This window comes from Artemia franciscana, chromosome 1, assembly GCF_032884065.1.
Source record: "Artemia franciscana chromosome 1, ASM3288406v1, whole genome shotgun sequence".
NCBI classification, from domain to species: Eukaryota; Metazoa; Arthropoda; class Branchiopoda; order Anostraca; family Artemiidae; genus Artemia; species Artemia franciscana.
The window spans coordinates 70151504-70177024 of record NC_088863.1 but is presented as its reverse complement, the minus strand read 5'-3'; the positions used below and the strand labels follow the sequence as shown (position 1 = coordinate 70177024).

At 34.5% G+C, this 25521-nt stretch overlaps 1 long non-coding RNA gene across 1 annotated transcript in view; it reads right to left on the bottom strand.

Moving 5' to 3' along the window:
* Positions 1 to 22718, bottom strand: part of LOC136041372 (uncharacterized) — a 32551-nt gene extending 9833 nt beyond the window's left edge. The window contains exons 1-3 of the long non-coding RNA XR_010621019.1: positions 22634 to 22718; positions 21242 to 21654; positions 13035 to 13221 (exon numbers count right to left, since the gene is read on the bottom strand). This is a non-coding gene — a long non-coding RNA (uncharacterized LOC136041372). The remainder of the gene's footprint in view (positions 1 to 13034; positions 13222 to 21241; positions 21655 to 22633) is intronic.
* Positions 22719 to 25521: the final 2803 nt, after the last annotated feature.

Below are 25521 nucleotides of genomic sequence, written 5' to 3'. Positions count from 1 at the left end.
ATTCCTGAACACCAGAGCATAGATATTAAACAGTAGCGAGACTTCTTATACTCTTCAGTAACGATTTTTGGGACACATCAGTCGAACATCTTTCTTCATGACTCCCCTTTCTTTATGCTGGGGTAGCAACTGAAGCTATTGTCGTGATTCAAAGGGAAAGTTCCCTTTCCGCGTGCTTTGATGTGTCCCATTTCTGGACCAAATTTTCGCTACTGTTTAATATATACTGTACTTTAATACCAAGCTAATGACTCGGGGCTATTTGAGAGTATTTAAAACCAATGTTTTTATAGAGCACTTTAACTTGGAGTACTGAAGTTCTTAACACTAGACCAATCATATGATGTCACACAACGGGTAGTTGAAGACAATGGTCCTCTGGAGGACTTTACATCAGAGCACTGTAGTCCTTAACACTAAGCGAGTCAGGTAAGATTACATAAATGGTCCCTGAGGCCAACGGTTCTCTGGGGTGGATAAAATTGGAGGACTGAAGTCCTTAACGCTAAGGCAATCATGTGTTGTCATACAAAGGGTAGTTGAAGGCTTTTTATGCACATGCAAAGGTTACGCAAGGGTATTTGAAATCACAGATTCTTAAAATTATTGTAAATTGAACTACGGGAGTCCCTGATTCTAAGCCAGTCAAATAAGATCATTTGAAGGATAGTTGGAGTCAATGTTTTTCTGAAGTACAGAAACTTTATTTGATGAAAAATCATCAAACAGATTACAACAGAAAGGTGTTGGAAATGATGGTGGTTTATAAAACAATGAAGAAATAAAAGAGCTCTCGTCAACACTTATGTCTGCGATTATTGAATAAATGTACCTATTATTTATAGGTTGTGAGAATAAAGATTCAAAGTCTAATAGCCTGGTGAATTTTAGACAGGACCAGATGTAAAGAGAAATACCACCAGAGGACGCGGTTAACTTTCTTTCAATATGAAAAGCTTGAAATACAGTCATGAAAAATTCATTTGTATCATCAATTTTTGTCTCCTTTATTCCAATTACGTCGAAAGGGCTATAATCGTTAATTAAAATTAAATCTTTATAATTAGCCCACTTATCCCATATGATTCTGATGTTAAAGCAAACTAGATCTACCTTGCAAGGGCAAAGTGAGGTGTTGCGGTAGTGTTGCGAGATCCAACTTTTGGTTTTGCTTCCTCGCTTTAATTACACGCTGAAGTTGTTAATCTGAAGGGATCTTAAAATAAATACTAGGTACACTAAATCGCAAAAGCTGCAAACCCCCTCATTGCAACAAGAAAAAGTTGCAAACACACCATCGCTGAACATGATTATAGCCTAACCGCCGATTTTTACTGAAAAGTGCCCTATATGTCTTACCACTGGAATCAAAATGGTCTTACCATCAAATACACCGGAAGCAAAAATAGACACACCAGCTAGCACAAGTTGCAAACCCCTCATTGCCGAAGATGATTATGAGCTAAGAGCTGACTGTTGCTTAAAAATCCCCTATATGTCTCACAATTGGTATCGGCCTATTCTAGGTTTCAGTGTATACCTTCCTCCTGAAGTTGCCAACCCATTTGAACTTTCAAACTAGTATATCTCATAAGGGATTTTTTCTACCATGAAATGAATGAAATATACTTTGATCAGCTCATCAGGAGCTACCGACTGCTGTCGAAAAATAAAAAGTATGTGTGTCTTAGTTCAAAAGTTGACTTGTTTGCCGTAGGCCATGTTTCAAACGTAATCACTCAGAAAGAAGAAATGGATAAAATCAAATCTCTTTAGCAATGAGAGAACTTTTAAAGTTTAAAAGGCACATCTGATACCATTTCTGAATCGGCCTATTTTTTGTTTAAGTGTTTACCTTACTACTGAAGTTGTCAACCCCTTTGAACCATTAAACTGGTATATCTCATGATTGAACTTGTCTACCAGAAAATGGATGACATATACTTTGATCAGCTCATCAAGAGCTATCGACTGCCAGTGAGAAAAATATAACTGTCTTAGTTCAAAACTTGACTTTTTTGCCGTAGGCCAAGTTTCTAACTTAATTCACTTAGAAAGGAGCAAAGGATAAACTCTAATTTTTGTAGCAATAAGAGAACTTTTAAAGTTTAAGAGGTATATCTGATATCATTTCACTAACGCAATCCCAAGTGCGAAAAACTGAATGATAAACTCAGCTGAAATCAAAAGCAGAAATGGGTAGAAACAATAGATGGCAGCACTCTCAGTCCTCTTTTTGTTTCTGTAAATTTTTCTATTTATCACTCAAGGTAAATATATTAGCTATGGGGCCGGGTAACTGGTGCATACATTTTAACTTATAGATTTTAGTCCGTCTTTAATTTGAAACTGGTGACTGCCTGCTAGAACGAAGCTTTCCACTTGAAAGAAGAAACATGGTTTAATGAAACGAAAGCTTGACTGAACAGCTTCAGATAGTTTTCTCTGACGTAGACTATGAAACTTAACTTCACTTCACATACTATAGGCTCTGGCTCAAGGACAAGCAAAAATTATCCTTTTTAGCCACAGGCAAGAGTTTTACGAAGCTTTCCAAAATGCAAAGTCATATTGATCAATCCGATCTAAGGTCCACACTTTCCTTAAAAATGCAAAGATCAGACCCTTGCCACTTTCTAGGAATAAGCTGAAATCGGGGTGCTAGGAAAAAAACACACGACAAAACCAAAGTGTTGCTCTCGCAACACAATTACATTGAGGTTGGTCTCTTCAAGCCTTCTGGAGGCATCGCTGTTATAATTAAAGACAACCTTACCTCGAAACTTTTTGAACAGCATGAAATTTTTATTGCAGTTGAAGTATGCGGGCTTGTTTTAGTCTGTACGTACCTTCCTAGGAACTATACGAATAAAACATTAGAGAGAAAATTCAACCTATCCTCTGGGAAACTTGCCAAGTACGTGTCGAGAATAAAGCAGTTGGGTCATGACTATTTAATTATTGGCGATTTTAATTGTGACTTCACTGATTCTGATAATCCAAGAACACAAGTAGCTCTCGCAATATTGCCAGATGGTTACAAAAATCTGAACAAAGATCAAAACTTCACTAATTGTCATAATAGTGGATCTGTTTCTAATCTTGGCCATGCTGTGACGTCAATTGATGTGCAGAATCTATCAGTCACAGTCGATAACACACTTAGTGGTCAATTACCCATATCTCTGCAGTTAAATGGCCCATTTCAGGAAGTAAAAAAATAAACAGCATTAAAGTTCAAATTTGTGCAAAACTGGAAGCTTGATCATGCCGCAATCCAGTACTATCAACAAATGTGTGATAATATTTTGGAAAAGGGTAAAGTCCTCTTTTCGCTACTAATGCCCAACTGTAGCATCTCGGCTGCAGAGCAGAAACTTCGGTGGAACATTTATTCTGCTTCAATATGCCACGTAGTTCGATGTGCAGAGTAAGCTGCAATATCTTCTCGAAAAGTTTGCGCGAACATAGAAATTTGAAGATGGTCCTCAAACTCTAATTTGACTTGAACATGCTAATCTTCGAAGATTTGGTTTCATCTATGGTGCTAAAATGGTAGGCCCCAATCTGGACAGTTCTTCATTTTGAAAAACCATACCGACCGTTTATTTGCCATAACTTTATCTAAATAACTTCAAGGACCATAATGCCTTTCCATGACGAAAATAAAACAGTTCAAAATAGGGATAAAACCTTTCTGTTGACAGTGAACAGATATAAAATTTAGCTGGATATTTCGAACACATATACAGTGTTCATCATCAGCAGTAAAACATTTTTACTGCTGATGATGAACACTGATATGTGTTCAAAATATCCAGCTAAATTTTATATCTGTTCACAGTCAATAAAAAGGTTTCATCCCTATTTTGAACTGTTCAACTTTATCTAGGTATCGCAGAGACTTAAGCAAAGAATTTAGCAAAAAGAATGACTCCAATCCTAAACTACTCTGGAGAAACTTGCTGAAGCCAAGAGAATCATCCTCTAAAGCTCACTTCATAGCCAAAGAGGACTGGAGTACTTACTTTGCAGATGAGTTTGAATGCCTCGATACAGTGCTACAGAATTGTTATCGAAATGAACTGAATGAAATACTTAAAACTACCAAAGGATAGTATGGTTGTGAGTAGAAGCATTATCATTGAATGCCTGAAAAAGGGGAAGAAAAAGTTCTCGGGACGTTTCGATGGAATATGTGACCAGCAATTACTCTATGGCAGTGAACAACTTCTTGAAAGTGTATCGCTGTTTTTTCAAACGATCATTGTAAGAGGTATAGTCCCGAATAGCTTCTTTATTGTTGTAGTATCACCCATTCTGAAACTAGGGAAGCCTCCCATGCAATGTTCCTCATACAGGCACATTGTATTGAGGTTCCTCAGTCATGGTACAAGCCTGACAGCAGTAGCTGCAACCCAGTAAAGAGCAAACAACAGTCAATTGTAACCAAAAGTTGAAAAATGTGGTTTGAAAAAAACTGCCTAATGAGAATAAATTTGTATACGACTATGATTTAGGAACTATAACAATTATTTTGATTAGTTTTAAAAGCAAAAGTTTGTTGCAAAAAAAATTATGGTCAATTTGAAAAAAACCTAAAACTCTTCAAGATGGCGTCAGATCAAAATAAAATTGTGCCGTTGGAATCAGTATTGTTAAAAGCCTTGTACAGGGTAATTAAAAGCATTAGTTTGTATATGATAATGATTCATGAGCGATAACAATTGTTTTGATAAATTCTAAAGATAAAAGTTTATTGCGAAAATCAAATTTGTGGTGATTTTGAAAAAGATTGAAAACCCTCCAAAATGGCGTCATGTCAAAATAAAATTGCACCATTGGCATCAGTATAGTTAAAAACCTCTTACAGGGTAATTAACAGCATTGATATGTCCTTATTTTTCTACTAGGCCTAACGGGATACCATAGTGTCATAGAGAAATGTTTAATGGCTTATTCGAAAAAAAAATTAGATTGGTCATCCGGTAAAAATCGCAATATAGCCACTTTTTAGCAAAGTTAAACCTCCATATTCCATAAAAAAGGACTGTAAATTACAAAATTATGGTCCCTCAAAAGTGAATAGTTTAAATTAGTTTAATAAAGTTCGTAGTTCACTGGTTAGAAAATTTGACCAAGGATTAGGACATTAAATGGTCAAATCTGTAACGGGCATTTTTTTTCAGGAATGTTGATTAACTAGTCAAAAGTGAGTGCGTAATCTAACATAAGCAAACAAAAATATATTTCATATTCTCACACCACCTGTGATATCAGTAGCCCTCAGGTTACAATTCGAATTATATTAAACTTTAAGCATAAGAATTAATATTATTTTAACAACCGTAAAGTAATTGAGCTGTATAGTAATCCTGTAATTTATTTTCAAAACAAAAAGGAGATATATGCTTAGACTGAACTCAATCTACAGAAGTGAATACAATTTAAATGAAAAAAAGCAACAGTCCTAAATTACTTAATTTTTTTCAAAAGTGTCTGCTTTTCCTGTACCCAAACTCTTATGTTATTTGAGTTTTTGGTGAATTGCTAGTTTACTATAATCATACGAAGATAGGAATATATCAGTTGGTTTATTTGCACTATTTTTATCAATCTGTGCTATATTGACCATGAAGCATTAATTTTTGGTCGTTTTAAGTTTCAACTTTGCTCTCTACTTAGCTTAGAAGATTTTTTTTTTTTAATGGTATTGAGAATTAATGTAATTGATTAATTAATTTTTTTGAGAAAAGTATGAATGTTTTACCTATATTTACCAAATAGTAAAATGGCAGTCAGGTGAACCTTTTTGAGAATGTTAAGGGGAGCTTTAGGCTAAATCAAAACACGTTACGGGTATACAGGCTGTCAAAAGTGTATAACTCAGGAATGACTGAATATATTAATTTTAACTTTCAAGAAAAGATGTAGGAGATGATTGATGAACCAAAAAGACAATATTTCAAACGACTACTGCTACTACTACTACTACTACTACTACTACTACTACTACTACTACTACTAATACTAATACTACTACTTTTACTAATAATACTACTATTAGAAACGTTACTATCTAAAATATTTTTTTTTGGGGTGGGGGACAAGAGATTTTACCGACTGGTGGGTCATTTTTATCGACTGTTTTTGTCAATAATTAGCATAATATCTTTTTTGGATATAATATGTAAATCACTGCACAAGTTGGTAAAACCGCTGCATTCACCAACCGAGATTTAAATTTTTGCATATAATGTGTCACTTTTTTAATGTTGTTTATTGAACTGAATGGAAAAATACGTCATTATCAGTAAAATCCCTGAAGGAGTCGGAGAAACTGCTGCATTTACCGACCAAGTTCGAAACATCGATGATATGTATATCTATATGACATAGATGATATGACAACATCTATATGACATAGATGTCATATAGATGAATAGATTCTATATGAATAGATGATATGACAAACATCTATATGACATAGATGATATGTCAGTATTTTTATGGTCTATATTGAACTGAACAAAGAATTTTAGCGGTGTCAGAAGAATCGTGAAGCGAATTTTACCGACTTTTTTTTCCGAGTAACCAAAAACATTTCGAGGGGCCTCCCCCTCCCTCCTCATACATGATAACCCTGACTATTACGACTTCTACTACTACTAGCCTTTCAAACTCATCTGCAAAGTAAGTACTCCAGTCCTCTTTGGCTATGAAGTGAGCTTTAGAGGATGATTCTCTTGGCTTCAGCAAGTTTCTCCAGAGTAGTTTAGGATTGGAGTCATTCTTTTTGCTAAATTCTTTGCTTAAGTCTCTGCGATACCTAGATAAAGTTAAACAGTTCAAAATAGGGATGAAACCTTTTTATTGACTGTGAACAGATATAAAATTTAGCTGGATATTTCGAACACATGTCAGTGTTCATCATCAGCAGTAAAAATGTTTTACTGCTGATGATGAACACTGTATATGTGTTCGAAATATCCAGCTAAATTTTATATCTGTTCACTGTCAACAGAAAGGTTTTATCCCTATTTTGAACTGTTTTACTTTCGTCATGGAAAGGCATTATGGTCCTTGAAGTTATTTAGATAAAGTTATGGCAAATAAACGGTCGGTATGGTTTTTCAAAATGAAGAACTGTCCAGATTGGGGCCTAACATTTTAGCACCATAGATGAAACCAAATCTTCGAAGATTAGCATGTTCAAGTCAAATTAGAGTTTGAGGACCATCTTCAAATTTCTATGTTTGCGCAAACTTTTCGAGAAGGTATTGCAGCTTACTCTGCACATCGAACTACGTGGCATATTGAAGCAGAATAAATGTTCCACCGAAGTTTCTGCTCTGCAGCCGAGAAGCTACAGTTGGGCATTAGTAGCGAAAAGAGGACTTTACACTTTTCCAAAATATTATCACACATTTGTTGATAGTAGTGCATTGCGGCATGATCAAGCTTCCAGTTTTGCACAAATTTGAACTTTAATGCTGTTTATTTTTTTACTTCCTGAAATGGGCCATTTAACTGCAGAGATATGGGTAATTGACCACTAAGTGTGTAGCTCTTGATGAGCTGATCAAAGTATATGTCATCCATTTTCTCGTAGACAAGTTCAATCATGAGATATACCAGTTTAAAGGTTCAAAGGGGTTGACAACTTCAGTAGTAAGGTAAACACTTAAACAAAAAATAGGCCGATTCAGAAATGGTATCAGATGTGCCTCTTAAAATTTAAAAGTTCTCTCATTGCTAAAGAGATTTGGTTTTATCCATTTCTTCTTTCTGAGTGATTACGTTTGAAACATGGCCTACGGCAAACAAGTCAACTTTTGAACTAAGACACACATACTTTTTATTTTTCGACAGCAGTCGGTAGCTCCTGATGAGCTGATCAGAGTATATTTCATTCATTTCATGGTAGAAAAAATCCTTTATGAGATATACTAGTTTGAAAGTTCAAATGGGTTGGCAACTTCAGGAGGAAGGTACACACTGAAACCTAGAATAGGCCGATACCAATTGTGAGACATATAGGGGATTTTTAAGCAACAGTCAGCTCTTAGCTCATAATCATCTTCGGCAATGAGGGGTTTGCAACTTTTGCTAGCTGGTGTGCCTATTTTTGCTTCCGGTGTATTTGATGGTAAGACCATTTTGATTCCAGTGGTAAGACATATAGGGCACTTTTCAGTAAAAATCGGCGGTTAGGCTATAATCATGTTCAGCGATGGTGTGTTTGCAACTTTTTCTTGTTGCAATGAGGGGGTTTGCAGCTTTTGCGATTTAGTGTACCTAGTATTTATTTTAAGATCCTTTCAGATTAACAACTTCAGCGTGTAATTAAAGCGAGGAAGCAAAACCAAAAGTTGGATCTCGCAACACTACCGCAACACCTCACTTTGCCCTTGCAAGGTAGATTTAGTTTGCTTTAACATCAGAATCATATGGGATAAGTGGGCTAATTATAAAGATTTAATTTTAATTAACGATTATAGCCCTTTCGACGTAATTGGAATAAAGGAGACATGGCTTTCAAAAATTGATGATACAAATGAATTTTTCATGACTGTATTTCAAGCTTTTCATATTGAAAGAAAATTAACCGCGTCCTCTGGTGGTATTTCTCTTTACATCTGGTCAAGTCTAAAATTCACCAGGCTATTAGACTTTGAATCTTTATTCTCACAACCTATAAATAATAGGTACATTTATTCAATAATCGCAGACATAAGTGTTGACGAGAGCTCTTTTATTTCTTCATTGTCTTATAAACCACCATCATTTCCAACACCTTTCTGTTGTAATCTGTTAGATGATTTTTCATCAAATAAAGTTTCTGTACTTCAGAAAAACATTGACTCCAACTATCCTTCAAATGATCTTATTTGACTGGCTTAGAATCAGGGACTCCCGTAGTTCAATTTACAATAATTTTAAGAATTTGTGATTTCAAATACCCTTGCATAACCTTTGCATGTGCATAAAAAGCCTTCAACTACCCTTTGTATGACAATATATGATTGCCTTAGCGTTAAGGACTTCAGTCCTCCAATTTTATCCACCCCAGAGAACCGTTGGCCTCAGGGACCATTTATGTAATCTTACCTGACTCGCTTAGTGTTAAGGACTACAGTGCTCTGATGTAAAGTCCTCCAGAGGACCATTGTCTTCAACTACCCGTTGTGTGACATCATATGATTGGTCTAGTGTTAAGAACTTCAGTACTCCAAGTTAAAGTGCTCTATAAAAACATTGGTTTTAAATACTCTCAAATAGCCCCGAGTCATTAGCTTGGTATTAAAGTACAGTATATATTAAACAGTAGCGAAAATTTGGTCCAGAAATGGGACACATCAAAGCACGCGGAAAGGGATCTTTCCCTTTGAATCACGACAATAGCTTCAGTTGCTACCCCAGCATAAAGAAAGGGGAGTCATGAAGAAAGATGTTCGACTGATGTGTCCCAAAAATCGTTACTGAAGAGTATAAGAAGTCTCGCTACTGTTTAATATCTATGCTCTGGTGTTCAGGAATATTTATGCTCTTGGAGTCTATGTTGGTTTAATATTAAGAGTTTAATATCAAGTAAATATTAAGTAAATATTAAGAGTTGGTTTAATATCAAGTTTTATTAATTTACCACAAAAGAAGGCAATAGTTTTTGGGAACTTCAATTGTAATATGCTAAATTTAATAATAATAACGATGTTGGTACCTTCTTTCAAACATTTACCTCAACTAATAGAATATATAATACAGTGAATATGAACCGATTAACGGATCGCTTAAAATTCTTTGACTAATCCAAGATTTTGGATTGTCAGGATGTTAATTCAGCCACAAATGCTTATGCACAGCGAGAGTCTGTAAACCGAACCGAAAAACTACCGATATAAGCCCCTGGACATCCAATAGCCTAATAATCTCTTCATACTGTAGAAATGACCAATATAAAATAGCTTGCAAAGCCAGCATTGACCTATTGACCCAAATAATTATATAAAATACAAAAAGCTATATACCTAACTTGTCCTTGAAGCAAAAAAAATTATTATTATTCGAAAATCTCTCACTACAAATGGCACTTGCAAAAAAATTTGTCCACAATAAATTAATTCTTAAAAAAAAGGAATTCAAGATCTGTACCTATTAATCTTATGGACATCAGTGGCAGAATCATTGACCCAATTTCAGTACTGGATGCTTTCAATAATTATTTCTCCAATGTTCCAAATGCTAGCTCCTGTTTCCCCTCCCATTCAGTACATCCTAGCAAGAATCCCAGATCCATGTTTTTCTCTCCAACAGATAGTAAAGAGGTGCTTCAAGTTATGGAATCTCTCTCTAATAGCAGTACACCTGATTTATTTGGCATAAGGAATTAGCTTCTTAGGATCATATATTCCTATGTTTGTGAACCCATTGTACACATAGCAAGCCTGTCTATGAATTGAATGGAGTCTTCCCAGAAATATTTAAATCAGCAATTGTTATCCCGATTGATAAAAAAAAAGGTGATCCGTCAGAGATAAGTAATTATCTTCTAATTTCACTTCTCCCAGTTATATCTAAAGTGCTCGAGAAAATTATGTTTCGACATCTTTCTCCCTTTTTATTTGGGATTCACCATTTAGATTCATTGATTTCTCCTCATCAATAAGGCTTTTGTTCCAAATTTTCAACTGCTTATGCACTAATCGACGCCACAAAGTTTATACGTTCCCCAATTGACCTTAAAAATACTGTATTGGGATTATTTCTGGATTTTTCTAAGACCTTTTACATGGTTGGGGCATCACAAAGGGATCTGTTCTTGGTCCAATACTTTTTCTCCTTTATATTAATGATTTAGTTACACACCTGGGTCCACCAGTGGTCCCAGTACTTTTTGCTGGCGATATAAACTTTTTATCAGCGGCTTAAGGTTTAATTATTTCGAACCCCTTAAAAAAAAAAATAAAGATCAGCAAGCACTTGGCCTAAAATATTGTATCAATCTCCTCCTGCCGGTTGAAGTTGCAAAGTTTCTTGGTGTCCACATATAATCCAGGTAAGTATGATTAATCGTGCTTATTATTTTCTTAATCCCGATATCCTTGATACCTTTATTACTCTTTTATTTACCTATATATCTCTTACTGAAGATCTGTTTGGGGCAACACTTATCCTTCAGCTACCAATAAATAAAAATCTTCCGAAAACCGTCCTGTTAAAGCAGTCTTTCAACTGCCCCGACTATAGCCCACACAGGACTTGTACTCCGATTTTCGTATTATCCCTTTCGAATAAATCATAAGAAATTAAATTCATCCCTTGCATACTCTGCTTAACATTAAAATCTTCCTCTCCAATTACTATATTATTTTAAAAGTAATAACTCTGAAGGCCTTTGTCTTCGTTCATCCAACCGTTCCTTCACTGTCCCAATGTGTATCTCTAGTTTGGCCTAGCAATCCCAAATCTATTAATATATACTTCAATGGAATATAATAACCTTAAGTGTCGAGCTATCCACAAGTTTTGGCACATTGTAAAACAATGTACAAAGCTTTGATATTATACTTCTCTAAATTTGTATTCAATTTGCTTTAATTACCCGTGTTTTTTCTTTCTTTTCTTTTGTTTCTTCATTTTCAGTTTCTTGTTGTTATGGTCCTCAGCAAGCTCGTTTCTCGGATCCTAATTATTATTTGTGTTATGTTTTACTTTTCTTTATTTGAATAAATTGAATTAAATTGAATAGAGTCACCTTAACACCCTTAGTGTCATTAGTTATGGTAACTGTAGTGGTAGCATTATAATATACATATAGTGTGTTCTTGCTAGTTGAAAATCCGCCAAGACTGACCTTTCATCTTCTGACTTAATTATGTATCCTGTCTTTGAAATATTTCTGTATCACAATTTTTAAAATCTACATACTCTTACTTCGTTTTTATTTATTTCAACATCCACATAAATGTTCCCTGAAAGCTTCACCTTAATACCCTTAGCTTGCGTAGTATTAACAGTCGTAGCTGCAGCTGGAGCATTATTTGTAGCATGCGCGAAGCACTTTTGGTTTCATATAACCATCCCCTTCAGCACACACTGACAGTTTCAACTTAATACTATCAATCGTTTTCGAAGCATTGCTGAAATGGCCTTTTGACAACCTGTGTGGGCATATTTTGTCCTGATTTAGTATAATACTGTTTTAATATTCCCCAAATTTTTTGCCTAACACCCTTAACTTTAGTAATATTAGTAAAAGCACCTGAAGTAATAGTAGTAGTAGTATCAGTAAAATTAATAGCAATATCCTTGGCCCTAGTTGCAATAGTAGTATTAGAAGTAATAATAATGGTAGCGGTAGTAATAATACGAGAAGAAGCAGTAGGATCAGGATGCAAATAATTTCTTTGGAATGTTCACAACAAACCCTGTAAGTTTGAACTTCACACACAAAACTTTTCCTAAGATATTGTTGATGTGTCGTTTGACAATCTGCATACTGACGGTGTGTATGGATTCACTTCACTTTCTTCCTCAAAATTTTCAGAGAATTTCCGCCACCTAATCTTATACATAGTTGTAGCAGCAGTCACAGCAGTATTACTATTATTAATAGTAGTAATAATAGTAATGACACTAGTACTAGCCAAAGCAGTGGTATTAATGGTTCGCCTTTTGGTCAATCGAAAATACCTCTCATCAAAATCCATTTAATTTTTACCTCAATACATTTAGCCGTTGCTATGACACTGCTGATCCTAAGAGTCACTTAGCCTATACACAATAAACGGTTAATGAATAAATAAAACAGTTCATGAATAGAAACAAAATACTGAATAGAAGTTGTTCAAAGAAAAGTAAAGAGCCATATTAAAACCTAAGACGAACAGAAATAAAATCCTATATTTCATACTTAAAACAACCAGAAATTAATGCCAAAGAATAACTGAAGCCCAAAACCAAAGAAATTAAAATAACTAATCACATCAATCATATTAAAACCTAAAATGAGTAAAATAAAAATGAATACTCACATCAAACTTAAAATGAACAGATGTTACTACGCATAGGATCTTGGCTGCTACCCCTTCTAACTGTTGCTACTTTTTAGCGGTTGAAACTCAACTGGTACTTCCACAGTGCCACAATTAAGTTGGGCTAGTCTTCGAGCAAGCTCAGAGTCTCATTCTTCTTGTTGTATGCAATCTTTGTAAATTCTCTCTTGAAAAAAACATTAGACAGTTAAAATTGAAGAAATTGTCATGTCAGATATATATGATAAGGTCTAAGCATGTGAGGTCGGTTTGATGGTGCTGTCATATGGACACTATCTGACTTCGGAACAAGATGAATGTGTAAATTTAGATAACCTTTTGGTCTGGACAAAATAATTTAAACATTTCATTATTTTCTTCCATATGAATTGAGAATGGAAAGGAGAGAAGGAGGTTTTAGAACAGTCTATTATATTGTTTACCTATATAAAAAAATATATAAAAAATATATGCATATGCATAACTTATTGTTCCGTTTAGTTTAGTCTATGGGCAGAGTTGATGCTGAAGTCTTTTGTTTCTGTTTTTTTAACTCTTATAACTGTATTTGTTATATTTTGTGTTTGTTAACCATTTTTATTGATTTTATTTTCAAACAACAATATCCAATTCAGTATTAATTTTTTAGTACCATTGCTGCACCTGGTGTCGGCCCAGAGAAGGTTCTAGTACCTGGCCAGCCCATCCAGGGGGAGGGGGATATTTTTGTCAATTTTGATTTTAAATAATATGTGTTTCTTTCTTTTGTAAGAAATTTATATTAAATAAAAAAAATGTAACATTTTAAAATTTATTCTTTTTCTTTTTTCAATTAAGAGAAAACAATTCAACAATGGAAATAGGAAAAAAATTTTTATTCAATAGACAAATGTATTTTATTACTGTATTAAAATGTATTTATAACTTTGAGCAGACAACTCTGTATCAATTTAAAACTCCATTCAGATCGTTTCTTTTAAACCCTTATTCTCTGCCAATATTCACGCTCGCAAGTGTCTCCTGGTCTAATATACACCAAAAACTAGCCTCAATAATTAAATATGGACTCCTAATTTTAGGCCTTTCACAAGCATGGTTTGAGTTTCTTTTCCATTCCTGATCAGCAGCTTCTGAGCACACAAACAAAATGGTGGATATTTTCAAAGTGACAAATAAGAAAAAAATTAAATCAAAGTAGCCAGATTAGCCAAATCAATACAAATATGTGAAAATCTGAAAGAAAGAAGCGTAAGCTATCACCCCTGCAGACAAAAGATTTACCTTTATAGACCCGAAATTCAGCATTAATCCGGAAATATAAAACAAATATCTCAAGAATGGCTCTACCAAAACTTATTTTGAAAAATAACCAAAAGATCAGTTTTCACCCAATGTATTCGTTTTTGATACAGTGATGTTTATAGTTGTATGTATGGAATAGTTAGTTTAACAGATGATATTTATAAATTGTTCTCATTAACCTTCTCATTAAAGGTCTTTTTTCTCTTAATTCAGTTTTTCTCTACTTTTCACTCTTTCTCTATGTACTTTTTCGTATTGCCTGACAGGCTACAAATAAATAAATAAATTATATATAAATGCCTACGATTATTATTAAACTAAGAAAAGGTAATATACAATAGATTTATTAGCAAGGAAAAGGTTCTTCCTGTTATAAGAGCCCAGCCATAACAAATATAATCGTAAGGCAACTACCCCCCTACCCCTTTTTGTCAAGTATGCTTGATCAAAATTTTGAGATATCTCTTTTTTTCAGATTCATTATAAATCATGTGTCAATCCTCCTAGAGACCAGTTTAAGTATTTAATGTTATACTCCAAGGATGTATAAGTTTCTTGTGGAAGGGGTGGTCGTGTAACCTTCGAAGGATGTTCAAATGAATTTACAACAATAGTTCTTCTTCTCTTTTTAAGAATTAAAGGTAATCGAATGGAAAATAGGCCTACCATATCCTCTCTTTCCCAAATGTATCCAAATAAAATCATGAGATAGCCATTTTGTTTAAAATAGTCCAAATATGATCTAACACTGCCTTCTGGGGTATTCTTTAAAATAGTCCAAATATGATGTAACAATGCCTCTGGGGTAAACATAGCCCCCCCCCTCAGATCCTGGTGGCTATGGTTATAAGTTATATACTGGGGGCATATAAGGTTTTTTTGGAAGGGGTGGCTGTATAGATTTTGAAGAAGTATCATTTCATTGAAAATTAAAAGTTCTAGTCCCCCCTTTGAAAGTCAGAGATGACCAGATGACGACAACCCCAAGTCCTCTATAATAAACGGCTAAGGGTATTCAGTTGCTAAGAAGACGCTCAAGAGCTATCTGAAGGTAACCAGCCATTCTACCATTTTTAGGTACTACGTATTCTCAGGGCTGATCAAAATTTAAAAACGGTTAGTTTGTTCAAAACAATCGAAAGGTATAGTAACTATGCCTCCAGGGATACAATGCCTCCAGAGTAAGGATTGTAAATTGTACAATTTATCCATTTTTACACGTAGGATTTATTATTACAAGAAGGAGGAACTTTTAATTCTAGGTATGTTCGAAAAGGCTAAGGGTAGTAAGGCGAAACTTTGGAGAATCTATGGGGGTATGTTGAATTAAATCGTAAGATATCATATGAATCCTGTTTATTCAGAAAGGTGTATATGACATATCGCCAGTACAAGTGGGAATATTAAGTGTAAACCCTCGGCGCATTGTACGGAAGATATTTAGAGTGGTCAGAAGACAACCAGTCTCGCTCCCATTTTCCTTTCAGCTGCCCTCCCTCCAAAGATATCTAATGAAAATTTGGGAGAAAAACATCTTGTTTTGTCTAGTCAATATACTCATAGAACTGTTTCTCCAGTGATGACTTAACCCCTAGAGCCTATGGGGCAAGTCATGTAAGTTGCCCATTTTTAATTACAGTTAGCTATTGGCCAAAGCTGAAATTTTTTATCCATAATCTTGAAAAATGCCAAGAATAACTAAGGTAAAACTTTTAAAATTTTTTAAGGGAATGTAAAACAAATTAAAATCAAACTATTTGTAGGAGGGTTTTCAAAAGGACACAAAAGAAATATCAAAGGAACAGCTAAAACTGTTAAGTTGAAATTTTAAAGGTATATTGGGAGGTATTTTGAAAAAGGAGTGAAGGACAGCCATCCCTCCCCCTTCTTGCCCTTTAAGAATATATCCTTAACATTAATAAATATCTTAAAAGCCAATTTATTTGGTCTAGTCACAATTTCAAATAGCTCAGTCTCTAGGGCTTAGCCCTAGACACCAGCCCGATGACGCCTCTACTGCAGATCATCACACCTAAGGTTTTTCAACCTTTTCCCCACAAAAATAACTATATAAACAAAAATGACCAATAATTTTATTTTAATACTAGAAATTTGTCATTTGATTGTTAGATTGCAATGTTCCATGATAATCCCAGCCTATAAGACTTAATGGCTGACACGAGGCACCCTCCGACAAGCATTATCATACCTATTGCATTTCGGGAATTTTCCTGCAAAAATATATTTTTATACTAGAATTGATTATTTATAGTTAATGAAAAATCCCCAATAATGTCCCTTCTGATGACTCATGGCGATTCCACAAACACCAAAAACAAAAAGAACAATAGGGAATTTCTCCAGACAGTGGAAAACAAATCAGAAAGAATATTTTGGCCCTATGTCCAAGGGCCTTCCTGATCCAGCCCCACAGCCTCCTGCATATGAAATGTAAATTATGCAGTTTGTCCATTATTACCATGCATAATTGCGTATTTATCATTGTTGGGCAGTCGAGTGAGCTCATTTATAGGCCAGTGTTTGACGGGTTGGTATGGTAATTTATTAGTGAAAATTATTTGGTTGGGTAACTTTCAGACCCAATTTCTCTTCGCCCTGGAGTAAACCACAGGTCAGTTCTTGCCCCCTTTATGTGTAATAATGCAATCAGGACAGCCATGTGCTACCTACCCCATATATGTAAATGACAGTATAGACCTTAACCACTTGTCGTATACTGATGATATTTTGTTGTTTTCTGACAGTTTAATATCAATGCAGAATGCAATTCATACAGATAGATAGATTGATAGACAGATAGACAGATAGATGGATAGATGGATAGATGGATAGATTCATTCACGCGAAAGCCCTATTGGGCCATGGTGACATACACACAAAAAAAAAAAATACAGCAACAAAACATAGAATGAAAAGAAATTAAAACTAATTTTTTTAAAGAAAATTATCACTATACTTCATACCTACCTGGGTGATCTTCGCAATATTATTTATATTTAAGTAGCACCTGCTCATTAAAATTTCCAAAATCCAATATCTCCTTCCAACCTCCCTACGAAATATTTTCAAACACAACTCCCTACATTTCCTTAAAAAATGATACAGAGACTCATCCATCTCTTCACACATAGGGCAACTGTAAGTACCATCTTTCAATCCATTTCTCCCTATATATTTCCTACGTTCTCCAAGAGGTATAAAATTCCCCCTTACAAGCATTGCCCATTTCAAATCTTCCCGAGCCAATCCCATTTTTAGATAAATTTCTTCGCCCCAGTTCCCCTTGACCTCCACTTATATCCCAAGAAACGGAAAAGTGGCCTTTTCAGCCTGCCTAACCTAAACTTCTTGAGACTCTAGCCTAGTAGCAGCTAACCCAGATACAGTCCCTACCATCTCTCCTATCCCAATTATCTCGTTTAAGCTTTCTTCTAGCCCTGCACGGTCTAATATTTTCTTCACCTGGTTTGGCCACTAATCAGTCCTCCTATCTTGAAACGTCACTAAAATTGCTTGTTTAACTAACCTATGATCTTCTATCGATGAAACCCTTTCCCAGAATTTAACTATACTAATTAAATTACTCTGTCTCATAAATTTTTTTCCTATATCCCCTCTCAGTACTAACCCATTAAACTTATTATCAAGGACTAACAAACGCTTAAAAAACCTCAACTCCATTCCTTCTAAATATTACACTCACATCTACGGGAGATAGGATTAGAGATTGAATCTACTAAAACCGAATTTTCAGGGGCAAATAATAATAGGGATTTTCACTATTATTTAATTAGGGTGGGATTACTGAATATTTTAAAGAAAGATTCGATTAATTACCTGGGTTGCCTTTTGGTCCATCATTCTACCCAATCTTCCGTCAGAGTGAATGGTCATTTTGATAAAGGAACACTTGCTATAATTTATAATTCAATTTTTTCACCTCATGCATTTTTCATTGTTCCATTTTTGAAATTTTTAAGTACAAGAGATAAGAATTCGTTTACTTTTTCCGGTTTTGCAAATAATTACTTGGAATTCCACAATGATTCAAAAACAAGCATACGATTCCAGAATTCCGAATATTTGATATTACTTGTAAAATGGACAACAATACAATAGATTTCTTAGACGATCTAGAGAAAATAGAATACATGTTCCCCTTAATTGTCTTGTTCAATGCAAAAATAGTTGTATTGCCATAGCTTTAATAAAACAGCTATTTATGCATTACTTATTATGATTGTTTATGCGTTATGTTTTATGAGTGATTTTAGTGTTATGCACTAATGAGCAATCATAGATATATGAGTTATTATGAGCATTATGAGTTAGTTATTGTTGTCCTTTTCGTTCGAAGCGTAATTTTAAATTTTTCAGTTTTCTTTTCATTTATTCCATATACTCCTCTGTGACATCAATGCATGTATAGAGGGCATAAATAAATTACTATTATTATTATTATAATTCATCATTAAGAAAGAAAGGAATGTTAATCCTGGATGTATCCAAAAAAGGGTAAGGGGAATTTAGGCAAAATATTTAGCTATGTGTTGAGCAAAATAAAAAAATATATCATTACATGTTATCAAAAAAAAACCTATCTATAGGAAGAGGTAAGGGTATTAGCTCGAAAATATTAAGAATCATAACTTCTGCTGCTACTATTACGGCTACAAATGACACTAGTTGTGATTGCAACTGTGACTACTTCCAACTGCGACAACTTGCAACTGTGGTTGTGACTGCTTCTAAGTGTGCTTTATATATTTGTGACTAACTTCTATAAACGATGAACATAGAATTTTTTATCTAAAAAAATGTCACTTTGGTGTTTTGATACAAAGAAGAAAATTTGGATGAAAAAAAAAATTGATTTTGAAATAGAGATTGTTGAAAATCTTGAGCCTTTGTTACAAAAAGATCAATAGTTCCTAAAATTTTTTTTTTAGAAAAAGAAGGCTTTCAAAGAAAAGTAAAGGATCAAACCAAGGAGAAATTATCATTAAAGGATAAGTAAAACGCAAATGGAACATAAATCAAATACACAATCATTGCAAACATACACGCAACAGGCACTAAATAAAAAAATGTATCTTAAATCTATGATAACTTAAATTAAATATGCAAATCAAGCTTAAAACGAACCAAAACCATTACAAATAATATTTTGGCTACTTCCCCTTCCCCTAACTAAAAATGTAAAGTCTAATGCGTCATTGACACTATACTGAAAACTCGAAGGCAGTCTCGAAAGGAATTAATTAAACTAGACTGAATACAATACTTATAATGATATGAATTGAGAAAACTTTATATGTTAAAGACCTCATTTCACGGTAATTTCTATTTTTATTTGGAAGAATGTAATAATTACCAAAGAAAACGGATATGATATTATTGACGTGCAAATGATGTAGTAATCTTTAAGTAACTTAAAAGTGACTCAGGCACTTGCCTTATTTTGGAAAATAGGGAAAAAAACCTTACAGTTCATAGACTCTTAACTAAAATCCCACCATCAGATTTAACATATCAGAGAACCCTACTGTAGAAGTTTCAAGCTCCTATCGACAAAAATGTGGAATTTATTTTTTTGCTACAAGACTGATCACGGATGCGTGTTTATTAGTTGTTGTTTTTTTTTCCAACAGTGATTGTATCAACCCAGTGCTCTTAGAATGTCACGAAATGTCACGTGAATGTCATTCTAGCGGAAATTATAAGTTATAGTGCCCTTTTTAGGTGACAAAAAATGGGAGGGCACTTAGACCCCTCCCACGCTAATATTTTCCCAAAGTCGCACGGTCAAAACTCTGAGATCGCTATTTTAGTCAGCATAGTCGAAAAACCTAATTACTATGTCTTTGGGGACGACTTATTCCTTAGTCCTCGTGTGAGGGGCTGCAAGTTACAAACTTTTACCAGTGTTTGCATCTTGTAATTGTTATTTGGAAGTGTTCAGATGCTTTCAGGTTTTGTTTGGTTGGGCGGTGGGAAGGGTTGAGGAGAGGGGCTCATGCAGGGGAAATTTCCATGGGGTAATTTGTCATGGTGAAAGAAATCCATGCAGGATCTCTTAGCATTAAAAAAAAAAACAATAAAAAATAAAATAAAATTTTTTCAGCTTAAAGTAAGGAACAGCATTAATGCTTAAAACGAACACAAATTACTACGAATATGAGGGGTTTACCTCCTCCTAATACATTGCTCTTTCCACTAAAGTAATTTTATTAATTCCAACTATTTATTCTACGACCTTTGTGATTCAAGGGTAATTTTTAAGGAATTGAGACAAAATTTAAGGTTTATTGTAAAGAGCGAGGTATTGACGAGGGGGTGAACCCCCTCACATACGTAATAAAAACTCACGAATGTAGAAGCTCGTTAAGTAAGTTAATTCGTAACTTACGTATAATTTATTACGTATAATAAAAACGTTCGTAAAAAAAATCAAAAGTTCTAGTTGCCTTTTTAAATAACCCAAAAATTGGAGGGTAACTATGCCTACCCCCCCTTCTTTTTTCTCAAAATCGTCCGATCAAAACTATGAGAAAGCCATTTAGACAAAAAAAAATTAATATACAAATTTTTTTTTAATTATTCATTTGCACGACAGCCAAAATCAAAACATACATTAATTCAAAAATATTCAGAAATTAAATAAAAACAAGTTTTTTTTAACTGAAATTATGGAGCGACATTAAAACTTGAAACGAACAGAAATTACACCGTATATGCAAGGGGTTGTTCAAAACCTCAATGCCCACCAACCAATACGTTGGTGGCTGTTACTCGAAGGTGCACGCAGAGATCGTTGTTAATTGTAACTAGTGGTATAATAAACAAGAATTTTTAAACTGAGAAAATTGCAAAAATTTAATTACATGTAGTCAATTTCTTCTTGCTCAATAGCCCATCCACCTTCTCTGGCTATTTCATCCAGCTTCTTTAATTCCTCCACTTCTACGATAGGAGCAACTGTCAGTCCTTCTGCGACCATATCCTGTCTTCCATCTTTCATGTAAGTTTGTCTTTTTGGCATAGAACCAGAAATCTGTGGAGGAAAAAAATATGGAGGGAATGGGCCCAAAGGAGGGGGTCGCATTTATGCAGGCGGCATTCCTCTTGGACATGGAGGCATCACTGAGCTGATGCATCTGAGCTGATTGGTGGTTGTGGCCCGGGGCCATTGCTGGTAATGGTACTCGGGGGATTTCCTGCGCTAAACCAAAATTCCCAGTATTTTTTCTTTGGTCTACAGAAAGTGGTTTGCCATGTTGTATCCAGCTCCTGTCGCCTAAATAAATAAAAAAAGAACTATAAATACACAAGATCCCTGTTCTAACTAATGGTAAAGACAATGACAAATAATTTCTTGAAGAAAAATAATACATTCTACAAGGCCTTTTGACAGTGCATCCTTTATTTAGTTGGCTCAACATATACAAACTATATTTTTTCAAATCCCTAAAAAACTAAAGTTTTTTTTACTGTTTTAAAGAGTAGAGTTGAGAGACAGAGTCAAAATTTTGTATGAGTTACTACATTTCACCAAGGGGATGTTCGGTCATGTTTATTCCCAGAGGTATAGTTATTTGACTTTGCTGTTCGTAAAAGTTTGACTATGCTGCATCAAATGGGTGTGTCAAAATTTTCTTTTTAATTTTGTTTATACATTTTGAGGAAATGGAAGGTCTCAGGGGGGTTGGGTTTGTTTTTCTCTAATCTTTTTGGCTACTTAGTAAGAGAGCTTGAATTTTCAGTTTCCTGTTGAATGGACCCTCTTTCCATCTTTTTTGACGATTAGTTTGGTATGATCATCTGAGGAATAAAAAACAAAACAAAAAAACAGCAAATAAACACGCATCTGTAACAAGTATCATCTTACGAAAAATCCAAAATTTTATTTATTAGTTGATACATATAGAGATGCTGAGTCTAATTTTTATCAAGATCATTTTCTTTTTTTGGATGTTTACTTGCCTTTTAAAAAACAGGCTGGTTTTTTTTTCAGGCTCATAAGTTTCGTCCGGTATTATTATAAATAATGATTTCTATATATTTTGAATCAGCAATATTTATATTATTCACATTTATATTGGTAGCAAAGAAATGTGGGCATAAGGCTTGTTTTGCCAAGATCTGTATGAATTAATCATTCTAGAATAATCATAATCATTCTAGAAACATTTTAGTAGGGGTGTCTGAAGGTAACTGTAATATGGCGTGAATAGTACAATGAATAAAGACTACTGTGTCACATGGAACTGTGTTACCTGGATGCGCATAATCAGATTTCTTAATTTTATTGGGAATTTCCTAAATCTTAGATATGAAAACAAACAGCCGCTAACGTTCGAGCGTGATGGCCACTAGCCAGTGACCCGTCTGAAATTATTATGTTTAACACAAATTTGGATAATCTAAGTGCCATTGAAAAGTAGACTTAATTGTCATATATCTATATTCAAATCGCATTGCTTTTTTCATTCTCTTATCAAATCAACATTGATAAACTGGTATGAAATTTCTTTCAAAATATTACTAGTTTATAGAACTTCTGCGCACATGTTGCTGTATTTTCTTATTTTAATTAATTTAATTTATTTTATTTAACTAATCTCGCCAGTTTTCCCCACTTCTCTTGATTATTTTAGGGCTTTATTCCACATTTTTCATTGATGTGTTGAAAAGTTAATGTACAGTGCTTAAAATACATATAGTTGTCAACAAATAAACGATGACACAGTAAAACTTCTGTGCCTAAGGGTGGATTTTAAAAACTTTTACGTTAGAACTTTTTTGGTTAGGGAAGGGAGAGAAGGGCAGTAATGTCTGTTCGTTTTAAGTTGGATATGCGTATTCGATTTAATTTAGATTCGTTTTTGGATTTATTAGTTAATTTATATCAATAACTCCTACGGTGGTCCAGGCTAACCCAGTGAGGTTCGCGGAAGAGCCAATAAGGGTAGGCATTGAAATGACAAGAAAGTTGCATGACAACATTGGCAGAGGGTCACAGTTTGCAAAGGTTCTAAGAATTTTATCTTGTTTAGATACAGAACAAATAGAGGCTGGCTTGAATTAACCTATAAATGCTATTACTACTACTGCTACTGCTACTATTATACTTACTAGTATTAATTGCTCCACCACCAAGCCACGCACACTTCTCCTCCACCCCAACCCGTTCAAAGCCTCTCTGTTTGTATACTCCCATGATATTCAGATCTTCCTTAAAACTTTTGCTACTGCACCCTTCTACTTCACTCGAAGACTCCATAGGGCACAATAATTCAACGATTTCTTCAAATTAGGGCACAAATTAGTGTTGGTGGAAACTCTTTAGACTAATTTCTTCCAATTTCCATTTTAGGCTTTTTAAACTAATTTTTACTCTTTGAACTAACTTCCTCCAATTTCCATTTTAGGCATCGTACAAGCACAACACTAAAATCAAGAATATATAATATCATTCATGATTTTTTTTCTTATCGATAGATAGAACAATGACGTGACTCGCGGGTTGGATTCTGTAAAGAGAAATAAAATAACACAGCTTAGAACTACGTCACGCTTGTCCAGTTTTAAATAAAGCTAGTTTAGGATAGGATCCTTTAGCCATAATATTATAACTTACTAGGCGAGCTTAATTTCACATAACAAGGGTTTTTTCTGCCTCATGTAGCTTTCCCCAATTCCAAAGCTTTATTTTTATCCCTCCAATGATACTCCAGCTTCCTTCAAATCCTTTACTGTGACGTTATTCTAAAGTATTTGCGGACAACCTGCTTTGTGTTTAGCCCTAAATGGAGCCCTAAAAAAGCCCAATTTTTGGCAATCCATCATCAGTCCTTTAGAAAATATTTCTTGTCATTTTAACCTTCCGCAACACATTGACTACAAACCTATACTTGACCACTATCACTGTGTTGCCAGATGAGGTGTACTTATGGCTACTGAATGCTTTTTTTCTTTGGAGGGGGGGTTACTTATTGAATTTTTCATTTCTGAGGATTTTCAAATCAAATTGGTATATCTTGAGCATTTTGCACTTTTTTCTCGAAAATTAATGCTTTTTAGCTCTTATGGATGTTCAATCTTGTAGTGTATTTTGAACAAAAATACCAATACCACTTACCACTACCATTCCCCATCCTTATCCAGGTGCTAAGCATCCAATTCTTATTTTCTGGATGACTATGTTTCTTTCTAACAACGTCAGAATGAAAAAAAATACTACAGTTAGATTTTTTAACTTCTGTTTATCCTTTTGAAATTCAATATTTCTGCAATGTATTTATCGGGTGACATGGTAAGCTTAATTTTACATAGCAAGGGTTTGCGCTGCCTTCGGTAGCTTTGTATTTTGAACACACTGACCACTCTCACTTACAACTACCATCGCCATCCTTATCCAGGTGTCAAACATTAGAACGAAAATAAAGACAAAATATTCCGCTTCGAGTCTTTGAGTTCTGTTTATGCTTATAAAATTTGAACTTTCTGTGATGCATACTTACTGAAATACATCAATAACAGTTCTTACCTTTTATACTGGTGCAACTGTAAATGATGTTTGACCATCCTTCTCTTGGGGGCATAGTTTCCCCTCGTTAAGCTTCAGTCCTCTTGTTCCTTGGGATGATTCACAATAGAAAGTCAAACCAATTGCATCTGGAAACTGACTTTTCAGAGTTGTTAGGAGAAGGGAATCGTCATCTTCCAATGGTAGCTCGATAGTTCTTCCACAGCTGGGAGATTTTACACTGATGTAATTCATCTTTGTCAATGATTGAAAAGTCAGGGTAAAAGTCAATGAGCAAGTAAAAACACATGAGAAAGTAGTTCTTACAATATTCACAGCAAAACTCAGACGAATGCAATAATGGGAGAAAGGCTCATGGTAGTTATGTGATAAACTACCTACTTAATGTTCTTCTAACACGTTTCTCTGACGCTAAGTCCTTATAAAATACACCAAAGTAGGATAAAAATATAATATTTTAGAGGCAAATTTTGGATATATTTCTACACATAAAAGGAAGAAGAGGTAAAGTATAGCGGGTGTCTGCATGCCTAATTTGTTAGGTACATATATTCCGCATATAAAGTACATAACTTAACACTGACCAAATACTTCACCCCCTCCCCTTAATGTGCA